The following is a 21,491-nucleotide window of genomic DNA, read 5'->3' as shown; positions in this document are numbered from 1 at the left end:
CCAGGTATAATACAAGTCATCAAAGTCACCCATATGGGTTGCACTTTGCTACAGCTCCAAATCATGAGAAAATACTCTGCCTGAGGTGGGGAGCATCACCAGCACAGCCAGCTACCTGGTTGACTATCTTTTTGAAACTTTATAGGGGAGTACTGACGGCAATTAATTGGCTTTAAAAAGGTGAATCTAGAGAAAGCCAGTAGCCTGGGGTCATCAGTTTGCCGCAAAGATTTTACTCATTGCTCAAGACATATTTCATTGCTGTGTAAAGCCATCAACTTCAACCCAAGTTCATCTGATATTGATTCATGCAGGGTCCAATCTAATCATACCATTCTGAGAATTTCCTTTGTAGATGAACCACATCAATATTAACATGGTTACCAGGAAATCAAATACTATGGCACTGGGATTTTGAAGAGGAACTCATGAGTCATGCCCCAATAGCCACTATCAATTGGAGAACTTGACACCATCTTGGTTTCACTGAAGGGTGATAGGATCTGAATTCATTAAAAGTAAGGTACCAAGCAGGTGAAAAGTTGCATATATCTCTCTCTGACATAAAAAAATGCCACTCTTAATCTATTCAGCCCACCTAATACTGCCCTGATTTATACTGACAAGGTCATTATTCCATAATGGGGAGAGTGTAAACAATCTTCTCTGGGGACAGGATTTCATCCACCTATGTGCCTCAAACCATACTTCAAGACTCCCCAGATCCCAGACCTTGTATGAGGTAAAAGAAGCTGTACCAGAACCATGCTGGTCCTACCTCCATACCATAGAAAAAGCTTGGAGATATCCCTTGATGCAGAGGGAAAAGGTCCTTAGGCACGCTATTTAAAAACAGCTCTACCTTCAGCTAGACAGGGGTAGGTTTTGCTCTAGCTTTGTTATAGTACCAACCCACTGTGCCCCACCATATCTAGTGAAGAACGGAAGCCCAAACCCCTTTTGCTTCTTGGTATCATCAGCTTTCATTGGCTCACTTTGGGGCAACTTATTCTACCACAAGAATTGGCCTACTAGTTTCTGAAACTGCTGCAAAAAAATTGAAAAACATAGCATGAGTTAAATGCCTTAAAATAATGAGTACCTTCAGCAGAATAAACATTTCAGTTATCTGAATCCTGTTAAAAATGAATATCCTGAGTTTCAGTATCTTAGCCAATATTTCCCCATCTTCCTGAATCCACCCTGCAGTATTAGTCTACACAAGCTTATTCAAATTAAAAGTCATACATATGCCTAAAAATGTGTGAGCTGGGACTACTTCAACTGGCAGCAATGGTGACACTGAGGATTCTAAGGACTGGCTCACTAAGAGGAAATAAAACAGATTTTGATACACTGAGTATGAGGTCCATGGTGCAGCGGTTAGCGCTGCCACCTCACAGCAAGAGGTTCTCCGGTTTGATCCTCGGCTGGGGTGCCTTCTGTGCGGAGTCTGCATGTCCTCCCTGTGGTCGCGTGGGTTTCCTCCGGGTGCTCCGGTTTCCTCCCACATCCCAAAGACATGATGTAGTTGGACTGGACACTCTAAATTCACCCTAGGTGTGAGTGTGTGCATCTGTATGCCTTCTGCAGAAGGTTGGGTGCTGGGCTGGCAACTCGACACTGTAAAACTCCACTGTCAATCATAAGTGGACAGGTGATCTGCTGTGGTGACTCCTAAATGGGAAAAGCCAGAAGAAGAAGTATGAGGTCCATTACATTATGGAGGCTCTGAAACAAGGTATGCTCCTCTGGATTAATCTATACCACACTGTCATCCATGAACCATATGGTAGGGGATTATGAACACCCCAGGCATTATCAAACTTTGTAGAAATGAGGTCCACCTCCAAACCATAGGAAAAGCTTTGAGATATCCCTTGATGCAGAAGAAATAAGCCATTAGCCCTCCTTGTATGAAATAAAACAAAAAAACTCACTCTCTCTTTCATTCTCTCTCTCTCTCTATATATATATATATATATATATGTGTATATATATATATATATATATATATATATATATATATATATATATATATATATATATATAGATATACATGTGTGTGTGTATACAGAAACACACATGCACACAAACATTCACATACATAAACCAACATGTGCGCACACAGCAAAATATCTAGATTTTTCCTCAAAACATAGCAAATTTCCTAAACTCAATCACTGTTATTCATTGGTATAAGTAAAAATTTAAATTATAGGTATGTACAATATTTAAACTTATATTAGCTTGCATTGAAGCAAGCTAAACTGAGAGTGTCCAGGGAGTTTGTCTTCACCAGATAACAAGTGGTAACATATAACATTTGGTGGTTTTGACCTAAACATCAGATGCCCTGATCACTTAAAATGATTTATTTTTCCACATTAAACTCATTGCATTTCTTGAAAATTGATTTTTATGAATTGGGTGTGGGACATACTCATCTTCAATCTGTTAGTATTAGTCCTGTGAATAATACCCATCAATTTTCTGTTATTTTTTTATCCTGTTTCTATACATGCATAATGTATACTTTTGTTTTATCCTGTGTCTAAGTTGAGGCTGAAAAGAAAATTTTTTACCAACTCAGTTACCTAGTAATCAAAAGAATACATAAATAAAAACAAAACCATAAGATGTCTTCATACTCAAAGTGGGGAAAATCCAAAATGTCTTCCGTAATGCTTATTACCCTCAAACACTTCTTTCAATACACATTGTTAAATACAAAAGAGAAAATAGGGGTATCATGGATGAGGTTAAATACCTGCAGCTCTCATAATCAAGTTGGTACTGACATGGAAACTTAAGATCCGTGGCTTGATGACTGTACTTGACACCTGCTACTCCAAAAAGAATGCCACAAAATGCACAATGTATTCCAGAAGTGGTGCAGCTTACAAAGTATTTTGTGGAGCTGTGCTAACACACTTTAAGCTGGGATAAAAGGGCAAGACATTCCCCCCCAAAAATCAGATCTGCCTTTTCTTTTTTATTCATTTGCTTGTAACTTAGTACATAGTATTTAGAAGCTGCAATGCACATCACTTGGACATTTCATTATCTGCTGCAGAAAAATCTTAAAACCTGACAATATGAGCTGTGTTGCTTTTACATTTGTTTTAGCTTTCAGGCCACCCATGCTGATGAGCAATGTTTTAATTTGATTGCATCTAGAATTGCTTGCTTTATTACTTTAATTCTTTATTGCATTTTAGGCATGATGTTGGGCCATTCTGTCTACAAATGTGCATTTAAATAAGACTGCTGCTATTTCTGGACATTTTCTTCATGACTGTAGTAGACTGGCTTACACATAATTAGCAGAACTTTCAATTAAGCCTTCCCTCTAGGCTACAATTTTCCAACAGAACATCCAAAACTGCCTTTTTCATTTTTGCTTTGTGTATCATTTGGCCATAAGTCTGCAAACATTCTACTTTTACACATAAATGCAAGATGGATTATTTTGCTATTAAAAAGGCCCAGCAGTAAAAAAAATGGTGAACATTTTAAAATGCTTTAAAATTTGATACTGTATTTTATGAATACAACAGACTGCTGTTTGCTTCTGTGCTAACAAGGCAACAAATGTGCGTGCGTGTGTGTGTGTGTGTGTGTGTGTGTGTGTGTGTGTGTGTGTGTGTGTGTGTGTGTGTGTGTGTGTGTGTGTGTGTGTGTGTATACGTGTGTGCGTGTGTGTATGTGTGTATGTGTGTGTAGTGGGTTTTGTTTATATGTTGGGTAGCTGCAGAATCCAATTGTAAGTCTGAGTCTGATATTGGATTACATTTAGACACCCCCCTCAACTTTTACCTCTAGTGTTACTGACAAAGTAAAAATTAGGGAAATGACTCCAAATTAGGGACATATTTTAAACACTGGTACTATTAACTTAGGACTTCTCAGAATAACTTTCAATTTTAGAATAGATGGAGCAAATTATAAATATTTTACAGACATCCCTCCAGAATCTTGAGAGTTGAAAGTTAAGCATGCCGAGTAGAAAACAAGTAACTCTTCTATTCATACACTTTAGCAAAGAGTGGACTATCAGAATACATCTGTTAACTACATTTATGTCTCTTTTGTTGACTGTGCTAGTCCCAAGAGGAGCCTCTTTTCAGGGAAGACCTGAGGTGGCATATATACTACTAGGGGATATTTGGCCAGAGCATCAGGGAACTTCCAGGACATTTTTCAACAGGTGCCATAAGATTTATTACTTCCACCTGAGCTATTACCAACTCAAGCAAATGGGGTCTCGGTTTAACATCTCATCCAAAAGACTGTACACACAGGTGATGCAGCACTCCCCTTTCGCTGCCCTGCAGTGCCTGTATCCAATCTACCTAATGTGGGAAAAGAACCTACAGTCTTCCACACCAAAGGTGAGTGTGGTACCTGTTGCATTACTGACACTGTGCCAGGAATGGGCATAGAATAGTCATTAATTGTATAAGAATGTAGTTGACAGACAGGAACCACTATAATGTAACTTAATGGCACAATGAGTACCTAGATTCCTATGAAGAACTATGTCCCCTAGGGATCGTTTTTTAGATTTCTACTATTTGCCGCCTGTGTAAGTGACATGGTTGTGTCATAGAATTGTTGGTGCGTGAGTTAAGTAGACAATATTTAAACACTTGTATCGTTTCTGAGCTTGATCATCAAGACATGCAGCCATCATGGTCATCATTGTCAACCTTTTGTTTTCATTTTTACATAGGGTTGGGGTGTCACAACATCTCCAGTCAATGTGACCAAATCATCTAGAGTCATCGTGCAGCTATCAGTTGCTAAAAATAAAAACATGGTCAGGATAAAAAAGTATTTTTGTTAACTTGAAAAACTACCACAATGGCAAGGGAAACATAAGGTGCTGAGAGGCTACAGATGGAACAATTTCAAGAACACAGGTCTGTTAAAGAGTATAAAGATGTCAGAAAGAGTATAAAGATGTGATTATGATTATTAATGACAAGTTAACTTTTACAATTCATATGGAATTTATTAGAATCCAAGGTGGACACTGGGCAGCTGGTCCCTTTAAATGATCTGCAGTTGTTAATAAAATCTGACAGGTGCATTCCACACTAATCAAGTGTAAAAATGAGTTATATACACACCTCTCAACCTTTTAGTGTAAGAAATCTAGACAAAACCTAAAATAATGGGGGGACAAAGGCCCAAAATAGGGGCAGAATTTAAATATAGCTCTTATAAATTTAGAAAATTGCTAGATTTGAGTTAGTATGCATTTTCTGAAGGATATGAAGTCTGAAATTTAAATGTATTATTTAGTGTCTACAATCCTCAGTGATTGGCCAGAAAGTCACACATGTTATGATGAATATACCAAAAATAAAAGGCCAAAATCTGGACATTTTACAGAAATATGGACAGTTGAGAGGTTTGGCTACACATTTTTAAGAACTTTCCTTCATTCAGGTTTTGTTAGAATTGCAAATCTGTGGGTTTGAGATTAGTTATTGCATTTCCTAAAACTTGCTAAATTTGATCAACATCAGAAAAGAGCACCATTCGATAATCTCAACAAGGAATGTATATGAGAAAAGACTTTACAAAAAGTAGTGATTTTTCTGCAGGAATTATAATTGAAAATGGATCAGTTTCACACTAAATAGATTTTCTACAAGAGAAGTGTAAAGAGCAAATTGAACTTCTTAAAAGTATGACACGGTAACAAGGAACTCAGATAAAGGAAATAGCCACAGCTTTGTCAGAAATAAATGACAGACTAAAAGAGGAGATGCAGACCGAGTTTCTTTTAAAAGCAAAACACATTTTAAACTGGGGGATTCAGAGAGCAAGGAAAGGAGGAGTAATTTGTGAATATAGATAATGCCAGAAAAGACCTCATGCAAAAACATTATTGCTTAATGAGCGGCCTTCATAGGACTATAGGATCATAGTATCATAGGAGGTTACTAGGCTAATGGCCCTGGGGCCCTTACACCCTAGTCCCTAAAAAGAAACCTCAGTCAGCACCTGTCACCCCATCAATGAGGGACACAGGTGGAACCAGTGGGACAAATTTGTGGTTTCCCATTCACTCATCAATGTTATGCTTGAAGAGGGTCAGCGAGGTACTCTGTTTGATGTACATTGGAAGTCTACTCCAAAGATGGGGCAGCCCCTGGGAGACAAACCTGTCTCTCCAGTAGGTTTTGTTGTCACATACTAGATTCAGGCCTTTCAAGCGGGTAATGCACAAGAAGTTAGACTTACAGATATGGAGCATCTGTAGTAGGGAAGGGTCCAATATTGCCTTGTAGGTGAGACACAAATCACTTCGGAACAATCTGTACGATACCGAGTAGAATGATAGTGATTTGACCCACTCCACATAGGACAGCTTGTGGAGGCCATGGATTCTCTTTGTGAGATATTTCTGTGGCCTTTTCATTTGGTGCAGATGTTTGGAGAGGCACATACCAAATGGGGTGTTATACTCAATTATTGGTCTAATGAGGGAGGAGTACAGAGAGATAATATCCTCCTTTTTTCTGGATGCAATCCCTTTACTTATGAGATGAACCAAGTAAAAGGCTTTTCTGACCACTGCCGCTACATGATGGTCGAATGTGAGATTGTTATCAACCTGAGTACCCAAGTCTCTCACCACAGGTTGTGTGTTTAGGGGGTTGCCATTGATGTGGTAATCAGTAGGGGCCATGTTTTTAGCAAATGGTATGATGATACTTTTTTTGCATTTAGCTTGAGGCCTTGACTTTGGCACCAGTCATTAGTTACTATGAGACCCTCTTGCAGTATGTTAACATCATCTGGGGAGTCAATGACAGCACCCAAATTATAGTCATCCACAAACTTGGTTACCCACAGGCCTTTTGTCTTTGCCTGGACCTCCGAGAAGTAGATGCCAAACAGTAGGGGTCCCAGGACAGATCCCTGGGGAACTCCACTAGTGACAGGCTTGGTATCAGAGGTGGAGGCACCTACTTTTACATTGAGGGTCCTGTTGGTGAGCCAGTTGGTCAACCACCTGATGAGATAGGGATTTACACCAAGTTGTGTTAGCTTTTCAATGATGCCAGAGTGGGGGATTGCGTCAAAGGCCTTGGCAAGTCAAGGTAAGCTGTATCATAAAATATTCTCCAGTATTAATAAACATAGTAGGCAGATATGTGCCAGCATTATGTGAAAGATGTTTACTATGTTGCTGGGCCTATCATGATTCTCAGACATGAATCACAGTAGTCCTCATGGCATATGACAGCTTTCCCATGTTAATGAGTGGCACACAAGAGTGGCTATTACACCAGTGTATATTAGGCAACATTGTAGTCCACTTTGCAGGCAGAACTGTGTAGCATGATAGCACTACACAACACAATGATGTAAAGCAGTTTGGTGCAGTCCAGTCTGTGTTACTGATTATCTTTGTCTAGCTCTTGTGTAAGGCATACAGTATTGCATGTAACTGCCTTATACCACTGTGCTACTGTCTGCCACCACGCTTGACTGTGGTTCATAAATAAACCACTGAAATTTGACACGAGCAAAATCACACTCTACATTTGAAAGGAATCTATATGCAGTTTTGTGTTGTATAACCTACTGCATAACATAAATATGTGAACTGGAAAACTCCATTAAGTCCAGATGTGAGGTGTCATTGTAATAAAGTTTTGAAAGCCCCCAGTAAACACAAGGACCCCATACAGTGTGCGTACATATTAATCATGAATACTAAAGAAATATATAACATGTAATGAATGATAAATCAATGCCAAACAGCAAATAGTGTGCAAATTTAAAATTAAGCAATGCTAAGTATTACACACCCCTGCTTCTTAGGTGTAAGCAATGTGTAGGCCAGCTAAATCAATTTGCCCCTTGGTATACCCCTTTAAGCAAAGCCAAATTTAGGTAAGCATGTTTGCCCATAGCTTAGCATTTTCAAAACCATCCAATTACAGCAAAGTGCAGGAAATCGGCCCTATTTAAACCTCACAGGTGAGAATACATCTTATAACTGGTTGCAGCTTCCTCCTGTAGGCACTATGGCTGGTGTGGGTGAAGGATCGTGCTTCCGGGCACAGGTCTGGGGCATCCAGGAGTCCAAAGTCATGGCAGGATTCCTTGTAAAAACCATGACCAGAGACTGCTGGAGGGACAGTACCAGGGATCCCAATATAAAGCAAAAGCCTGGGACCATCTCACCCATGACCTCACCAGTGCCACTGGCAAACCTCAAACTGGTGAGCAGGTCAGGCATCACTATGCTGACCTTAAACGGAGGAAGAGGGAGCTCTTGGATTAGTGGATTCAAAAAGCTACGCAGACGGGTGATGTGCCAGCTGTGTGTAAGTATCATTCTACTACCTGTTTAATAATTGCCAGCTCATGTATATTATGGATAGGCATGGCTAAATATTCCTCTTATGTCTTTGACAGTGGCAGAAGAGCGGGCTGTGAATCGGGAAGCCCATGCTTGTAGGTTGCAGAGGCTGTGTCGCAAGGCAGGTTAGTAATAATCTTGCATGTATTGTCATAAGAAATAAATCTAAAAGTAGTAGAAAGTTAATTACCAGTATAAAACCTGTATTGTGTATGGCATGTATTGACTAAACCAAACAATATGGCAGGAAGAGTCTCATATAGCTTGTATGTAAATGAAAGGGGAACAGCCTGGCAATAAAGGTCTAACTCCTGGACTGCTTGTGTTTACTCTGGTATCATATGGTAATGTAGTGTTGCATTCTCTTAATAGTACTGTTGTATTAAGCACTGTTACCCACACTGTGCTACATAAATACAATGTGTAGGAATGTCTGTACATGACTGTTGTAATCACAAGGTCATAGAACTGAGAGAGACTTAGACAGAAAACAATGAAAAGATAGATAACATAATCCAAATAGCACACTCAACTGAGACATGAAGTGTTGTATTTTCAGCATACACAGCCATGGTTCGAATCCTGGGAGTGGTAGCAAGCTGTATGCAGAATCATACACCACAACTGTACAGATATTGTCAGAAAGTCCAGATAATTGGTTTAAGTCCCCTGCCTGTCACCCTTTCCCCTGGCAAATCAGTGGGATGATCCCAGAAGTTTAGGCAAATAATGACGTACAACTGATTGTCAGACATCATAACTGTCAGAAATATATCTATAAGAACAAACCTTTCACTCTAGCAACTGACCAAAGTGTTATGAGAGTAATAAGCAAAGTATGTCCCATCTCCACCCCCATGTTGTGAAGCTATGACCAGAGTGTGTGCAATAACAGAGTGAGATGTATGCGCATAATAATAATGTGGAATCTGGTAATATATGTGGCAACATTCAGGTAGTGTTAACAAACATTCCTCCCACAGGTCTGTCAGATATGAAAACAGGGCCTAGAAATAAAAGATTGAAAGACTGTACTGGTACTATTTAGTCTGGTATTGTATGGTAGTGTTAGTGTTGCAGTATCTCTGAATAATAAGGTATTACTCATCATTATCATCCACACAGTGCTACATAATAAAACTGTCTAGGAAACCCTGTCTAAGCGTGTTGCAATTACAAGGTCAGATTGTACAACCACGGGAGACTTATAGACATAAATCAGAGAAAAGATACACAGCAACATCTATATAGTATGCAGAATAATACCCCTCAACTGTACAGATCTGTCCAGAATGTCCAGATAATTGGCCCATATCTGCTTCCTGTTACCCTGTTCCCCTGGCATATCAGCATGATGATCTTTGACATTTAGGCAGCATTTAATGTCATATAACTGACTGTCAGGCTTGTAAATATTTGGAAAATGTATATGAAAACAAACCTGTCATTGTAGGAACTCACCAAAGGATTATGAGTGCAATAGTCAAAATATGTCCCAGTTTCACCTGCATGTTGTCAAGGCATGCCCAGAGTGTGTGCAATAAGGGATGGGGAGGTATGTGCATAACATCAACCTGGAATCTGGGAATATGCGTAGAAACAGTCAGGTAGTGTTAACAAACAATATCTCCACAGGTATACCAGGTAAGAGGTGCATACTGCAGGTAAAACACAGTTCATGTATATAAGTTGTCTACAACAGTACCACTGTCCAATCTAAGGCCATAGGGTAGTGTAATAATGCCTGTAAGGTACAGATCATAGCCCTGACTAAGAAAGTAATGAGAACTACAGGGATATGCAAGCTTTTAATTGACATCTCCCACCCCTCCACCATATCTGCAACAATAAACTAAATACACAATTCAATCCGTATGTGTACAATTAAATCTACTGTTGGGACATATGTCCTATTGTTTGAGAAATATTGAAATTTGTTTCTATGCATGTGTCATGTTGAAATACTCCCACATTGTACCTGCACGCTGTTGTAATGGCCACTGTGGTTCCATATATGCATGTGTTCTGTTTGCTATGTAACTGTTCCATATCTGGTGTTTTGGGTTAATGGGAATATCTATGCATGATGTTATACTTAATCCTGGAATGTGTTAACTATTACTAACCCACATATGATTTAAAATTGAAACACCACAGCATGTTTGGGAAGGCTGGTCCCAGCAGACCCACCTCTCCCACCTCATCTGGCCATGGCACCAGGCACCAGCACATCTCAGGACCTCCTTGTCCGCTGATCTTGCACCACCTTTGGGTGGAACCACCTCAGGGGATGGGGCTCACCCCCCTGGGAGCAGGTGCGGACAGTATACTGTCACCCGTTGTCAGGTCCAGAGTCTGGTGTGTACCTAGCTCCACAGGGAGTTTGGAGATCTGCTACGCCAGCTTGAGGGCCACGTGGCGCATCTAGAGGGTCAGCCTGCCCCTCCTACCCAGCCCCCAGCACAGCCACCTTTGGGGTTGTGAAGGTGCAGTGGTGACTGCCCATGGGTGGGGACTTCAGTCACACTGTTTCCACTAGGGGGCTCATGGGCTTCCAACTTCCAAACACCCCTCCCCATCCAAGGTGTTTACCCCCCCACATGTGTCATATTCCACACCTGTATGCTGTCTTGTCTGTCTTGTCTGTTATCCTACCCAACCTACCTCCCCAAATATACCTATTATCCCTCCCCAACATCCCACTCTCACCTTAAAAAAAAAAAAGGGGCAATCTGTTCCCCCCCAAAAAAAATCTCGCCCCATACATAGCTGTCCATTTCACACACGTGTCCACTGGACACATGTAATCTGGTCTAATTGGCTTACATACGTACTGAGTAATGCAACTCTCAAGCAGATCATTTTATACAGTAATCCGAAAATATAACATATGTTGCTGTCCAGGCCAAAGCCTTCAAGTAGTACAACAGTAAAGAAAGACTGGGCCAGAAAATAACAATCAATCAACAGTAAGTAATGCAGATGTATAATTCATCAGCCTCCAATAACACTCTGTACTCAATCCCTAGGGGGCAAAGAATTAAGTTGCCACAATGAGGATGTATCTGTTACATAACAATGCTTAACTTAAAACTTCACTATCACACTGACAAACAGAACAGTCTGTATGACAGTAAGCACTAGGCCACCAATGTTCCCAAGGTAAAATGTATGAAAATGTATAGCCATATACCTTAAGGCGGCTTACTACTGATATCCCTCACATGTTGTAACAGCCTAGGTTATATAGGGTGCATGCCCCTCCCCCATAGACTGACTTACAGGAGCATATAACACTGTTACATGCACTGACCTCTGGACTGCAGAAGGGTGCACATGTTTTGTCCAGCTGTAGCCCACATATATATGGACCCTACCCCACAATATGTGTGGGGACCACAACATCACTGGAATGATGGCAGGAATGGCAGCACAACATAATCATAGGCCACTGCTTAACAACCTCTTACTGCATGCCATATGGACTGGAGGCACAAACACAGGGCCAATATTGACATGTTGCTGCGATAACCTCATACATTTACTGGTGTAACAGGGTTTGTTGTGACATATGTCCTATGAGGGATATGAAGTCAGTAACTCTCATGGCTGTCACCATGTACTGACTGCAATCCTCAGGCTATGCTTCTGCAGTTTTAAATATAGGTAATCTGTGAGTAACACAACACACATAAGACTCCAAATACTGGCCAGTCTGCAGATAGCCCTACAGGTGGGAGTTTTCTCAACCACATAACACTGTCATGACAGGTATTAAATCATGTAAACCAGCCATATTCACACAAACCCTGTTAAACCAACATTACTTCAAATGCAGAAGAGCAAAACTTACATTCTGTAGTCATGTCTGGAACATCCCCCTCCTGTTTGTTGGCCTATCTTCACAGTGTATGTCATTAGAAATATATCCCACTACCATCTGTGATGCTGTTTGTCAAACACCAACATGAATTCCTGCTCACAGTGAATGAAAAGGGCCAACACCCACATGATGTTCCTAGTTATAGGAGTGTGTTTCCATTCAATTGGCTATGGGAATGTCACCACAGCTGTTCCCCATACAATCAGCTAGTGGGGGACTGCAATTTGTGCACAGGGCATCAGCTGATAATGAGCATCACTTGCAAAACACAAGCTGCTGCCTAAGCAAAGCAGGTGTACTTCTCCACATCAACCAGAGAGGGAGTGAGAGACACAAAGTAAGACAGGGAGGGGGTAGGAGAGTAATAGCTGAGCATGTTTGTGTCACACACTTATCAGTACTGGGTTTCAAGCCCCTGCCTATGTATTGGTATGACATTTCTATGCAGTTATTGCATGCACCACAGAGCTTACATGCTGGGGAGCTCTCCAAAGGTATATTTGACGGTGAGTGACGTCAGCAACAGTGATAAATGAGGGATAAGGTAGGTGTAGTACATCTGCCTGTCCAAAAGAACAGGTGTCAAGGATGACACAGCCACACTCTCTCTGGGACTCACACACATTATCACAGTGGCAGGGTCAGGGTTAGAATTCCAACTAACTAGTTTGCCACACTACAGTAATACTCAGGTATCACATGCACCACAGATGTTATCAGGCTGATATATGGGCAAAGGGTATTTCAAGGTGTCTGATATCAGGAGGCATGCTTCAGTAGGCCAATGGGAGGTGTAGTGAGTGTGAATGGCATCCAAATCATTATACTCCACACACACACACACACACACACACACACACACACACACACACACACACACACACACACAGAGACACAGGTTTTCCAGTAGTGTAATACATGGGTGCATTGCTTCACAGGTGTGTAGTGGCTGACTGTGCCAGAAGGCTGTACAAGGCTAGGTAAGGGGTATACCTTGTCATCAGGCCACATGACAAAGGTCTGTAGTGTGGCTCAGGGGTGTAGTCTCTGGATTGGCCCACACAGGTGGGTATTGTATACACCATCCACTCATCTGGATTACTACTGAGGGTGGCCAGTGCTGTGCAATGTTTGCCATGTATGTGTACTATATTCCATAACACGGATGGTGTCTGGGAGGTGCACACGTCCCACGTGCATGTTCTGTGACATGTGGTAGTGTACCTAGGGTGTCTGGGGCATGTTGTGTAGACAGATTGTTATCATCTGATGTGCCATTCCTGACCTCATGTGTTGAGAACTGGCAATGGAAACCAGGTTGACCCTGCACCTGCATTGACAGCATGATACAAACATTCACTGGTGTCTGTGGCATCTGTCTACACAGGGCATGTGTATAAGGCATGGTATTTCCTTTGTGGGTTACATTTGCTGACTCTACAGTTGTTGCAGGCTTCCAGTGGGGAACATAGCAAAGGATCACTGTATGCAATGATTTGCCTATTGTAGGGATGGGACAGGGTACCATGTCCTCTGTAGTCCACTGGAATCACACCATGGATACTATCTGTGGGCAATATGCAGGGAGCTACCAACATAGTGGTTGTTGCATAGCCAAGTGTGTTTCTGTATGAGACATGGGTGGAGAGTGTTCTCTGGGTAATACAAGGTTGCCTATATTTGTCCCCCAATCCATGATGTCACATGTAGGGGTATGGATTGTCTACACCAGCCTCTCTGCTGTTTCACATCTGTTGTCCTTGTAAGGTGGACATTGTGACATATATTAGGCCCACCATATAAGAAATTTGCAAAACCCTTTCCACAATGAGTCCTATACACTCACAGCTACCTCCCCACAGGATACTAATGACAAACATACACACACACAGAGTTGCACAGTTGCCATGTCTGGGATTAGAACTCCTACCTAACTAGTACATCACACTATATCATTATGCAGTTATAGCACGCGCCACGGAGCTTACTAGGCTCTTCTATCCCCAAAGGTGTATTTAAAGGTGAATGACATCAGCAGGCTTGCCAAAGTAGGGCAATGGAAGTTACAGTGACTGTAAATGGCCTCAAAAGCATTGATCCCTACACAGACAAACACAAAGTTGCACAGTTGCCATGTCTGGGATTAGAACTCCTACATCACACTACAGCATTATGCAGTTACAGGACGCACCAGAGAGCTTACCAGGCTACTCCTTCCCCAAAGGTGTATTTCAAAGTGAATGACATCAGCAGGCTTGCTAAAGTAGGGCAATGGGGAGTGCAGTGACTGTGAATGGCCACAGATGCATTGATCCCTACACACACAACCAACCACACACACACACTTGCCATGTCTGGGGTTCAAACTCCTACTTAACTAGTACATTACACTACAGCATTACGCAGTTATAGCACATGCCATGGAGCTTATAGAGCTACTCCTTCCCCAAAGGTGTATTTCAAGGTGAATTACATCAGCAGGCTTGCCAAACTAGGACAATGGGGAGTGCAGTGTGTGTGTATGGGCCATAAACCATTCATCTGGAAGCAGACACACAACACTTAGGCACACACAGGTTTAAATTTAATAGGTATGTGTATACAATTGCTAGATGAATAATGACTTGTACAGTCATGCTACACACTTATCACAAGCACCGCAGACACTATAGTGCTGAAGGATACCAGAGGCAAATGTCTACAGTGATTGACATTTGCACATCATGTGGATTTAGCCAATTGGATGTGTGCTGGGTGGGACAGGCCTCATGATGGGAGGCTCTTTGTCACTGTCTGTCACTCTTTTCCTCACATCTATGTATGTGTAAGTTTGGTCTATTATAGTGTGTTGGCCTTGGATATATGTGTTCATTCCTATCCAATGTGTGTGCAAAGCATGACTGGTGTGCACTGTGGAGTGTGGGCACAAACATCTGTGACTGTCAGATATGTGTAGTCCACTGTTGTTGCCAGACATGGGCTTCATTTCTGTAAGTGTGGGACCATGCCCAGTATGACCTTCTGTATTGAATGTGTGAATCCATTCCAGGTAGGTTGTACTCCAGTGCAGGCTTTTGTGTTCTACACCTACAGCTAGAAGCCTGTTTCTGCGGGATATCTGTAGATCGGTTGACAATATGGAGTCAAAATTGGGGACAGATAGTGGGTTACTGAAGGTAATTGTGTCTGTGCTGCTTTTGCTACATGGTTTTGGTGTTAACAGAGATATTCAGACATATGTACTGTTTTACACTGTGATGTTTTATGTCTAATTGACATCACAATGAATTATTGTTGTCCTCACCCCCCCCAAGGTGTTTGAGTATATAAATATACCTCCAAAGTCAGTGTATATGCACAGCTGTAGCTGTAGAAGAAGTGGCCAGCTATGGACTTTCCCTACACCCTTCCTGCACATCCCTGGATATTTTCCCTACTATCTTTCCCTCTCTGTGCCCCTTTTTTCACCACTTCCTTATCAACCCCTTTTTTTTCTATTAAAGAAATTAGCGCAGGGGTAAGTGGGAGTAAGCACTTTTAAGCAGCAGTAAGCAGGTCTACACCTGTTTGCACAGGGGTAAGTTATGCCTACCCACATTAAGCAATTGAGAAACTAACTGAGTGCAGGGACCTGCAACCAGAAGTTAGCAGTGCTCATCTCCACGCAAACTCTCGCAAACCCTCATACAACTGCTATAAAGTGCCTTAATCACTCTGTATCCAATAGCCTGTGTTCTGCCCAGCAACAAAATAAACAGCCTCTGCAAGGCTTGAACCCACAACCATGCACTCCATACACAAACTGATTTACCACTAAGCCATGCCAGATATACATAAATGTGATGTTTTCAGTAACATAACATCCAGCCCAGTCATGCAACAGTACAGAGAATGTATACCAACATCTAGATGTATATGTGTGTGTAAATATATTAATATCTAAACAGATACTACATATCTATATACGTAGATATATATATATATATATATATATCTATATATATAAATATTCCGAAATACATATATATATATATATATATATATATATATATATATATATATATATATATATAAATATATATGAACATATATTCATGCAAATGCCGATATCTACACTTATATGTGTCAACACCTATATGTCCACATATACACAGCAAGTTACATATATGTACGCAGATATATATCTCCATAGGTATATACAGACATAGTTATAAATATGTAAGCAAATATATATACCTATATAGGTATATATTGGCATACATCTGTAGATAGCAATGGTAGATTGACAGAAACATATATGTCCACATGCACCGTTAATGGGGTTGGGAGGCTCCAAACAATATATGTCTTGTACGAATTGGCATACCCCCCCCCAGCCAAACACGTCCGTCCTGCAATACACTACCAAGCTTATTGTATTTTGTTTGTTTTATTTAAATAGGGATTTAAATTTATTTTCATTTATTTGTTATTTTCCTATATTTCATTTCCCTCTCCCCACCGACTAGGTGGACCAACCAGTACAGGCCATCCAACTCAGCCTCTCCTCGACCGATATTTTCTTTACCCCACAGTTCCTCCACCCCCCCCCCCACTGCACACACGCAGCCACCATCCCTTCTCTGGTTACCGGCCCATAGCTACCACACCAGCACACTTTCCCCACCCTCCACTCCTCCACCCCTCAGGACTCATCTTTTATGTTGTCCCGACCCAAGTATCTTCAGTCTTCCTCACGCTGTAGTCCATGCACATATGAACACAGCCATGCTTACCTGTGTAGACATGGTGTTACCACAAAGAAAGTCATCCAATTTTTGAGTCGTCCCGCATGGGACGAATGTTTTCCTGGTAATAACAATAGACTTCACAGGTGACTTTGTTTACACCAATGGTTTTATTTTTAGGTATTGCAAAGCATACATGGCACACAAGGTTGCCCGGTATGCACGATACCTAATAGGAACATCTAATTCAGATATACGGGAAACACATGACTCTTGCATTCACATTGCACTACAGGTTCCCCTCCTGATAACTAAATTATTGTCTAATGAAGATGCACACAGCACCTTGCGGGACTACTGGTAACTGAATCACCTCTTTATTATAATGATAATGAAGATGCACATAGCACCTTGCAGGACCACTGGTCTCACAGTATTATTAGTTAAGAACTATGTTGGTAATCTAAATAAACAGCTTGAAATATTGTAGTTAAACATTGATTAAATGGTTGTGTTTAATAATAACACATGTCATTCTGAAGAAGTCTTGATAATAAAGAAGTCAAAAGCGCTAAATAATACAGGAGTCTCGGGTGTTTTCTCTTCAAGTCATTTTGAATTCATTTTGAATGCTTTTGTGTCACGGAGTTTGTTCGTTTTTAGTGATAATTATCTTCATTTTTTTGTGCGGTCTGGTAACATATATATATATATATATATATATATATATATATATATATATATATATATATATATATATATATATGAATATATATCTACATATACATATATCTTTATATTTATATATATTTATATATATAGATATACACGTGACTACACATACACACGCAGGCATATGTACAGTAAGATACTTATGTAGGAGGCGCACACAATATGGTATACCACTATGCCTACAGTGAACACCCTAACAACTGGACACTGGATGACCCATCCATACAAATGAAATTTGTTGCCTGCAACATATACCCACAGAAAGGTCATAGGATAAACACCACACACAGGTTTGCAGAAATGGAATACCTTTATATGTGTACTATTACAGAATTACATGCCATGTCATATAGCTGTTCAGACACTGACATCCATATCAACAGAGTAATGCAACTGTGAAACAGTTATACTAATACAGTAGTCTGGAAAGGTCCACAACTGTTGCTGTCCAGGCCAAGCTCTTCAAATCGTACATTAACAAGGATGGACTTGGCCACAGGATACCACACAATTAACAATAAGTGATGCAGGTGTATAGTCCAGCAGCCTCTAGCTACACTCTGTACACAATCGCTAGGTGGTAAAGTTAGTAGTTGACTAAATGGGATGTAACTGTTACATAACAAGGCATAACTGACACCATCACAGGTACACTGGCACACAGAACAGTCTGTATGGGAGGAAGCAGTAGGCCTGCAGTAACCCATTTTATGTAAGTAATGTCAAGATAGGTGACATGTATGGTACTGTACATCCAGATACCTTAAGGCAGCTCACCCATGATACCCACACATGTTGTAATAGCCTAGGTTATTTATGGTGCATCCCCCCAGACTCATTAATATAGGGCCATATACCACTGTTACATACACTGGCCTCTGGAGTGCATATGGGCACACATGTATTGTGTAGGTGAAGCCCACACATATATGGCCTCTGCCCCACCTTATGTGTGGGGGATACAACAGCAGTGCACTGCTGACAGGCATGGCAGCGTGGTATATATATATATATATATATATATATATATATATATATATATATATATATATATATATATATATATATATATGCATATGTATCTCTATCTGTATATGTGTAGAAATAAGCTGCTCTGTATATGTATATATCTGGGTGTGTATATGCATATCTATGTGCATATACACACCCATCTATATATGTCGATATGTACATGTGTAATTATCTATATAGATATCTGGATAATCATATGTACATATATATTCAACATATGTCCTGAACATGGGGTGTAGCCCTACCCCAGCCCCTATAGTCCCACCTTCATAGTCAGGCATGTATAGCAGGTATATTAGCAGTCTATAGCTACTGCAATAGGGATTGTCTTCACAGACATGGTGTGTGTGTGAGGTTACATCTGCTTTTCACATGTGCACCATTGGCCACTGAAAGACATCCTAGGGACATCATAGTACAGTACCGCCGCAAGCACGTAATGTTCCTGTAGACTACAGCAGAGATATTGACCAATAGATGTGGACATTCTGACACACTCTGTACAGTCCAGAGGTATACACAGAACCCCTCAGTGCAGAACATGTGGACCAAGCCTGACCTACAACCATACCAGCCTGAATGCACCTGATCTCAGAAGCTAAGCAGGGTCGGATCTGGTTAGTACTTGGATGGGAGACCGCCTGAGAATACCAGGTGCTTTTTTTTTATACCAGTGATGATTCCTGATTGGAAGCATCTTTGTCTTTGTGATTCCTAATTGGAAGCATCTTTGTCTTTGTGATTCCTGATTGGAAGCATCTTTGTCTTTGTGAAGTGTGTATAGTCTTTTGCTGGCTACAATGATGCTGGTCTTCAGGCAGGAGAATGTGGAAGAACTGTATGTAATGGGAGCAGAGCTTGGGAGTGGGCAGTTTGCCATTGTGAGAAGATGCAGAGGGAAGTGCACAAGGAGTTGATTATGCTGCAGTTTATTAAAAAAACGCCGTCTCTCCTCCAGTCTTCATGGTGTGAGCATAGAGGAGATTGAGCGGGAGGTTAGCAGGCAATCAAACACCCAAATATCTTTACCTTGCATGACATCTATGAGAATAAGACCGATGTGATTCTTATCCTGGAGCTTGTCTCTGGGGGTGAACTTTTTGACTTCCTGGCAGAAAAAGAGTCACTTACTGAAGAAGAGGCAACACAGTTCTTGAAGTAGATTCTGGATGGTGTTCAATATCTACATTCCAAAAAGATAGCACACTTTGACCTCAAACCTGAAAACATCATGCTTTCAGACAGAAATGTCCCTAATCCACGCATTAAGCTGATTGACTTTGGAAATGCACACAAAATAGATGAAGTGACAGAGTTCAAAAATATTTTTGGCACACCAGAGTTTGTGGCTCCAGAAATAGTCAGTTATGAGCCATTGGGTCTGGAGGCAGACATGTGGAGCACTGGCGTTATCACATACATTCTCTTGAGTGGAGCTTCACCTTTTCTGGGTGAAACAAAACAGGAGACCCTAGCCAACATCTCAGCAGTTATCTATGATTTTGATGATGAATATTTCAGCAACACCAGTGAACTTGCTAAGGACTTAATTCGAAGATTGTTGGTTAGGGATCTCAAAAAAAGAATGCCTATTGAAGACAGCCTGCAGCATCCATGGATTAAGGTGATCAAGAGGAGAAATGTTCAACAAGAGGACAATGAAAAGAGATCTGATAGACAACGGCTGAAAACAACACGATTGAAGGAGTACACCATTAAATCTCACTCCAGCATGCCACCTAATAACACATATGTCAACTTTGAGAGGTACATCAAAGTCATGGAGGAGATCAACTGTGCTGAGGAAAGCTTGAAGGAGCTGGAAAAGACTAAAAAGTCTTCCCAGGATGATACTGAAGCATTGTTATCTATCTATGATGAAAAGGAATCCTGGTACAATGAAGAGAATGAGAGTATTCACCAGAACCTGTGACGACTCCATGATGACTTAATGAAGACACAGTTTATGAAGAAGCAGACACAGGATGACATCAAGGCTGCCCAGCTGTCTGCCAATTCATTCAAGCATCATTTTGTGAAAATGGAGAACTGCTACGAAGTCCTGGCAAAGCAGGTTGCATCTGAGCATAAATTGGTGGAAGAACTAGTGAAATCATTTGAGCAGGAGAAGATAGAGAGTGAAGGTGAAAATATAGGGCTGTGTTAGCTCCAGTTATTCTGAAATTGAAACAGAACTGAATACTTTTAAATGCCACTTATTACTGAGATGAGCTCATGTGTATTCTAGAAGTCAAAATGGACTTCTTTTAATTTACTGTGGCTTTGGGATGTCTGAGTGGATGCTGCTTCTGCTTTTTGGGGTACTCTTTTTGTTCTTCATTTTTCTGTCATGAAATGTGACAGGGACTTCATTCATCATATGTAATGTACAAAGGCCCTTGCTAATTGGGTTGCCCAGACTGATGAGCTTCATGCTGCTCTTGAGTAACTGGGAAATAACATCAGGTGGCACTATGCCAGGGCACTTCTATGGGCTAGGCTTGTAAAGGCTCCAGGGCCATTAGCCTAGTACACACCTATGAACCTATATGGATGTTAACAGCCATGTAGATGGGTATAAAACATAACGACTGGTATACATTCGCCCCCATAGGTTGTGCAGTCACACACCTCTGTCTGTCCTGACACATAATAACTGCTGGTACAGGGATGCCATGGCCACATACTATCCACGAGATATTGGCATGCATCTGTACAGCATCCC

General features: G+C 41.0%; 1 pseudogene; it reads left to right on the top strand.

Moving 5' to 3' along the window:
• Nucleotides 1–19,563: 19,563 nt before the first annotated feature.
• On the top strand, nucleotides 19,564–20,933 carry LOC122788680 (annotated as a pseudogene).
• Nucleotides 20,934–21,491: the final 558 nt, after the last annotated feature.

This window comes from Protopterus annectens, chromosome 14.part0 (genome assembly GCF_019279795.1).
Source record: "Protopterus annectens isolate FY-2018-M chromosome 14.part0, PAN1.0, whole genome shotgun sequence".
Lineage (NCBI taxonomy): Eukaryota > Metazoa > Chordata > Ceratodontiformes > Protopteridae > Protopterus > Protopterus annectens.
The sequence above is the reverse complement of the archived record's forward strand: the minus strand, read 5'-3'. Positions and strand labels throughout refer to the sequence as shown.